The 6434-nt window shown below is 46.7% G+C and overlaps 1 non-coding gene and 1 pseudogene across 1 annotated transcript; both read left to right on the forward strand.

Moving 5' to 3' along the window:
• The first annotated feature begins 454 nt into the window (after positions 1–454).
• Positions 455–561, forward strand: LOC121445730. Its single transcript, XR_005973994.1, has one exon. It is a non-coding gene; the product is annotated as a U6 spliceosomal RNA (small nuclear RNA).
• A 1607-nt stretch (positions 562–2168) lies between these two features.
• Positions 2169–3072, forward strand: LOC121445729 (annotated as a pseudogene).
• The last annotated feature ends 3362 nt before the right edge of the window (positions 3073–6434 follow it).

Raw genomic sequence — 6434 nt, forward strand, 5'->3', positions numbered from 1 at the left:
AGGTCAAATGGTGGCTTTCTTTATGACGTGAAGCATCCAAGTGGGCACAGGAGAAAGTTGCCTTTTGGGGGAAAGGCTTGGATATGAGCCTACTAGAGGAAATGTTGGACTTAGGTACTGTGAATATGAATCTCTACCGCGGACACGGATCTCTACCGCGGACACGGATCTCTACTGCGGACACGGATCTCTACCGCGGACATAGATCTCTACTGTGGAAGTGGATCTCTCTCCCCATTTTGTCATTCTCAGCTATGAACCCCGAGGAACTCACTGACTCTCTCAGTTCCTGACCTTGGCAGAGAACATAAAGCTTCGCCTCACAAAACTGCCCAAGGAATGAGCATGCTGTCACTAGAATCCAGCAGAGAATGACTTGAAGACATTGGAGGAAAATTCTTGTTAGTGTCCAGATAAGAAGTACTTTTTGATTATTCAAATCAGAGGAGAAAAAGTGTTTGCTTCAGCAGCACATACAATAAAACTGGAAGGATACAGAGAAGACGAGAACGGACCCTGGACAAAAATGGCATGCAAATTCACGAAGCATTTCGTATTCTTAAATGGAAAAGTTTTTTAAGAATGAAAAAAAAAGGTGGGAGAAGTTGGGGGGAAAACTGTAATCAGAATATATTGTATGAAAAGAATCTATTTTTAATTTAAAAATTTTAAAAGGCATAAAGCACAGGGGAAAAAGTTGATTTGATTAAAATCCAAACCTGCTAAGTGAAAATGATCAATGACAAAGTGTAGTGGGTAGTGACAGGTAGGGGAAGGTCCTTACGGAACACTGCCGAGCAGGACATTGGGAAGGAGTCCTATAAATCAAGTGTAGAAAGGCTGCCAACCTAAATAACAAATGGGTAGTCTCCGAAGACTGAGCTGAGCCAGAAGGCACATGCAGGGGAAACTCAGGAGGCCATATTCCCAGAGCAGTGGAAGACAAAGGGGACTTGTAAAAGGTCACGTAAAACAGTCACCCTCAGTGGCATGGGTCACTTACGGGTAGTGCCAGTCCCCCCAGACAGGCAACTGCTGGGCATCTGACCTTGCAGAAGCATTTTCTCTGCCAGGCTGTAGTGGTCTCTGCACGCCCCTGGCCATGTCACTTGTCAATGTTCTTACTGACAGGTGTATCTGTGAGAGATTCCAGCTTTCTGAGTTTGTTTCTTTGGGAGTTTTTTTTTTTTTTTTTAATTAGAGTTTCATGTACATGGCTCTACTTGAATTCTGGCAAATGTTCACAGGACGAATAGCCAAACAAAGACTCCGCAAATAACAAGAAACTCACAGGAGAAGAAACAGCAAGAGTCCCCCCTCCTAACCTCCCAAAAAAACAGTCCACAAATGCACAAAATGTTCAGCGTTCACCGTCATTACTTAGTAGAGAGTGAATGAAAGTGAGATTCTATTTCTCAATTAACACTTCACAAAACTATTCCTGCCTGGCCACACGTGGGCGCTAGGACGATGTGCAGCATCAAGAACCCTCAGACACGGAGAATGTAAAGGGGCTCGATTGCTCTGGACTTGCCAATCTCTCTGTCTCGAGTGCACCACAGGACAGTCTTGAGCAACTGTGTCAGAGAAAGGTATTGACAGGTGCTAAAGGAATTGTTGGGGACACCTTCAAACTGGAAAGCGACTCAACTGTCCATCAGCTGTGGAGGGCCCCAGTCGACAAACTCTGACATAAAGGCCAAGAGCATGTACGTTTGTCACATGGGGACTGGCGCCAGGATCCCCAGTACTGGAGGATGCAGGTCCCTCATATAAGATGGTATAGGGCTTGCATAGAGCCGCCTACCTCCACCTATAGACTCCAAGTCGTCTCTGGATTGCTTAGTGCAATGCAAATGCTGTGGGAGCTCTTCCTGCTGCATTGTTCAGGAGACAATGGGAAGGAAAGAAGTCTGTGATCAGCAAAGATGGCTTTCCTCCCTGAGTTTCTTGGTCTTGATTAAGACCCCAGATGTGGAACTCAGAGGCACGGAGGAACAGGTATGTTCAGGCGTTGAGGGTCTTACAGGCACTATTGGAATTAGTCACTTCCACTGTTAGGCAAGGAAACTGCCATAGAGAAAATAAAAAAGATTTCTCGGCAGGCATCTTCGTTACAGTGACATTGTCCTTGAACCCTATGTGACCATCCCTAGCACACCACCATGATGCCCAGGGAAAACAGAGTGGCCTGGAAGTCTACCTACTTCCTTAGGATCTTTGAGATGATTGTCCAAAATGCTTCATTGTGGGAGCAGACGATGTGAACTCCAAGCAGATCAGTAGATCAGCATGTCTCTGGGAAGGAAGGTTATGGTACTGATGAGAAAGAAGCCCAGGACGTGCACAGCTATGGGGGCATCTGCAAACTTCCCAGCTCTGGAGAAACTGCTGCCTCATAGCTGGGGGAATGTGGGCTTTGTGTTCATCAATGAGGACCTCACCGAGATCAGGGACACACTGTTGGGCAGCAAAGTGCAGGCTTCTCTCCGTGCTGGTGCCATCACCCCATGTGAGGTCACTGTGCCAGCAAGAACTCTGGTCTGGGGTGGGAGCAGACCTCTTTCTTCCAGGCCTTTAGGCCTCTCCTCTAAAATCTCCAGGGGCACTGCTGAAACTCTGAGCGCTGTGAGCTGGTAAAGAGAGACAAAGCAAGAGCCCACGAAGCCACACTGTCCGCTTATACCGAGCTTCTTCTCTGGGCTGATCATCCAGCCGATGGCAGCATCTACAGCCCGGAAGTGATTATACGACAGAACAGACTCTGAGCTCTGGATTCCTGGAGGGCGTCTGAAATGTTGCCGGTGTGTATCTGCAATTATTGTGCCAACTACTGTGCCACGCTCTGTCATTGGTGGGTGCAAGCAGGTCCTGTCTGTGTGTGGAGACTGAGGACACCTTCCCACTTGCTGAAAAGGTCAGGGCCTTCTTGACTGATCCATTTGTACTCTTAGCTGCTGCCCCCATGGCTGTCGCCACCACTGCTGTTCCTGTAGCTCCTGCAGCCCAGCCAAGACTGAAGGCAAGGAGGCATCAGAGAGGTCATGTGAGGACATGGGATTTGGTCTCTGAGTAATCCCCTCAAAGCAACCAACTCAGCCAGTTCAACTTGAGAAGCATGGGGATAATAGCTTACTCCTCAGGAGAAGGGGAGGGGAGGAGCCATGACTGTGTTCTAATGAAGCTTAACTTTTAAAAATAGTATAATAACATCTATTGAAAATGTTACAGGACAATGGGTGAATGGGAAGCACATATTTTAGAGCTAAGGGAGTTGAAAACAAGATGATACAGACCCTCGCTAAGCTACATTGTTCTAGAGCATCATCCCCATGAAACCATGAAGACAAGCATCGGGACCGCCCCTCTCTTTAGCAGCATCCAGAGAGCTACGCTATCAAGGGCAGCAGAAGCCATCTGAATCATTGGCCTCTGTTTGATCTGCTAGTTTGGGAGTTGGTACTCAAGATGCTCCATGGAATATTGTTCACCAAACTGCCTATCTGTACCATATACAGTGTGCACATCTCTGAATACAGACGGATTTTCACACATGAAAGCTTGTATAAAGACATAAGCCTCTCAGCTGTTGACTCTCACGTTCCACATGTTCTCTCGTGCCCCTGAGAGGTGTTTGAGGACCGGGAAAGCCAGAAGAAGAAGGATGGGGAGCTGTGCCTAAGGGGAAGGAGTGGCCTGGGGTCACATCACACTTTCAGCTCACAGCTTTGTCTGATTTCAGAGAGAAGCTAAGATTAGGCTTTAGTCTGGTGTCTCAGCCAGAAGCTATTGGTTAGTGGCAGCCATTTATGCCTCCTTGGACTCCTCTGACACCAACCTGGGGGACTTAAAGGGTTGTTTACCAGTTACAAAGGTCAGATCTTCCCAATATTAGCAATGACTCATAGAAGATGCTACATGTTTGCACAGGTATTCCTGCAAAGGCTGAACATGTGCACATTCATGTTTCTGCAAGTACAGCTCCGTGCACACAGCATTCCCAACAGGCCTGACATTTATCTGCAAGACTACGGCGTTGACACTCTTTTGAAGAGCCCAAGACAAGTCTTAACCTTTGTAGCAGCATTTCTGCATCCCAGATTATGTCCTCCTGATGTTATCAGAGATGTGAAGTAAGTTTCCCCAGAAAATGAGTCATTGATAAGTGATCAGCCCCTAGTGACAACCTGGAAACCTCTGGAGGTTCAAAAAATAGCAAATGATTAAATACAACAATCCCAGACACACAATGAAATGTCTTAGGGTCATTAGAATTCTATTTAGGGAGGCTGGTAATTACACGGGGAGAGCGGTAATCACCCAAAGGGGAAGAGGCTACAGAATGAAAATTACAGGCTGATTCCAGCAGCAGTGAAGCCTGGCACGGGAAAGTGGGATGGAAAGAAACGGTAAAGGAGCTACAGTTTGGGGCAAGAATGAAATATGGATGCTTCCCTTGAATGCAGATAAGTGGGTCATTTTTTTTCCCTGTGTGATGAAGAAAAAAAATGTGATATTGAACTCCAGAGACTGGAGAGTCAATAGGGACATAGGCACAGAGAGGACAAGCCTGGGAAGTCACGGAGTGTGGGGACCTTTGAATAGCTGACCCATCCAATGCCTACTAACACCCCAGAAGCCCATGGTCTGTGCCTTCCCGCCGACCACTCTGCCCTACTCCGTTCTGCAGTTCGAAGGGATGTGTTTCACGCTGACAAATCCAGGCTCTTTTCTGCAAGTGCCATGACTGCTTTCTTCTCCTCTCCATAAGCTTGGTGAACCAATGATTCACTTATAACTGAGTCTTTTGTGCACAGAAGGAATTATCAGAGCTGCTCTGTTACTATGTGTGGAGCTGTAATGCTGGACCGAGGACTGCCCAAGTTCTTCAGCCCTTGGAGGGAAACCTTTCTTGTGCTCCTCAGATAAGGGATGAGGCAGAGAAATGCGTGCATGTTGAGGTCACCCAGGAAGCAAATTCCAACACAAAACTTGACCTTCTGAGGACTGGACACTCTGGTCTCACCACCAAACCCCTCCTGGACAACTCCTTTGCCTCAGTTCCCACTCTCACTTGCCCTAGCACAGAGGCTTCCACCAGAGAAGGCACAGACAAGCTGCTGCAACCACCACTGCTCAAAGAAGAGTTGTATGCAGATTGCAAATAAATAATCATAAATGGACTCACCAAGTCTCCTCCTAGGCAGCTCTCCCCTTGCCTTGTCAATGCTTTTGCTTCTGGTGAATTCTGCTTTGCATCCAGAGACACTTGCAACTGTAGGTGGAGTTTTTCTGTCCTGGGAACCACTCCCAAATAACCGACACAGAGACTCAATATTAATTATAAATGCTCGGCCAATAGCTCAGGCTTCTTACTAGCTAACTCATACATTTTAAATTAACCCATATTTCTTATCTATGCTCTGCCACATGGTGGTACCTTTTTTCCTTTTTAAATTTTTTTTTTTAGCATGGCATGTTTATCTTCTGCTTCCTCTGTGTCTGGCTCGAGACTCCTCAGACTCCACCCTTCTTCCCAGCATCCTCCTAGTCTGGCTCTCCCACTCAATCTCTTCCTGTTCAGCTATTGGCCAGTCAGCTTCTTTATCAAACCAATAACAGTGACATATAATCACACAACATAAAAGAATATTCTAGAGTATTTCTCACCATGAGTGGAGAACCTGGCTGGGGTGGAGAACCTGGCCCACAGAGAGCAATTTAAGAATTTAAGACAAGTACTACAGCTCTTCCCATCTAGAGGAGAATAAGAAGGAACATCAACAAGCTAGAGCCAGTGCAGCCATCTTGTGGCATGAGGTCTGAAAATGTTGTTAACACTGAGCAAGCAGAGAAAGAGAAAGAAGACTAGGACAAACCATGGAAGTAGAGGTCACTCCCCATCCACGTGGATGTAGATGCGATGTTCTCTGCTGAAAATGCCTCAAGCCCTCAGCATCTGTTAATGTCTAAACTCTACCAATCGGTATTCAAGACCTCTCTGGTGCTTCCATTGCTGAGGAAGGCAGGGCAGGAACTCAAGGCTAGAACCTGGAGGTAGGAACTGAAGCAGAGGCCATGGAAGAACACTGCTTACTGGCTTGTTTCTCATGGTTTGCTCAGTTTGTTTTCGCATACAACTCAAGGCTACATGCTCAGTGCTGGTACCATCTACAATGGGCTGTATCTTAGTGCTTTGCTACTGGGAAGGGACACCATGACCAAGACAACTCTTACAACAGAAAACTAATTGGGGACTTGCTTGCAGTTTTGGAGGTTTAGTCCATGGCCCGCATGGCAGCAAGCATGGCACTGGAGCATTAGCTGAGAGCTACATCCTGATCTATTGGCCAAGAGAGAGACTCTAGGCTTGGCATTAGGTTTTGAGTATTCAAAACCCAACCCTAGTGACACATTTTCTCCAACAAGGCTAC

Source organism: Microtus oregoni, unplaced genomic scaffold (genome assembly GCF_018167655.1).
Source record: "Microtus oregoni isolate MIOR12 unplaced genomic scaffold, Mior012 000408F_ref0000008, whole genome shotgun sequence".
In the NCBI taxonomy this organism is placed as follows: domain Eukaryota; kingdom Metazoa; phylum Chordata; class Mammalia; order Rodentia; family Cricetidae; genus Microtus; species Microtus oregoni.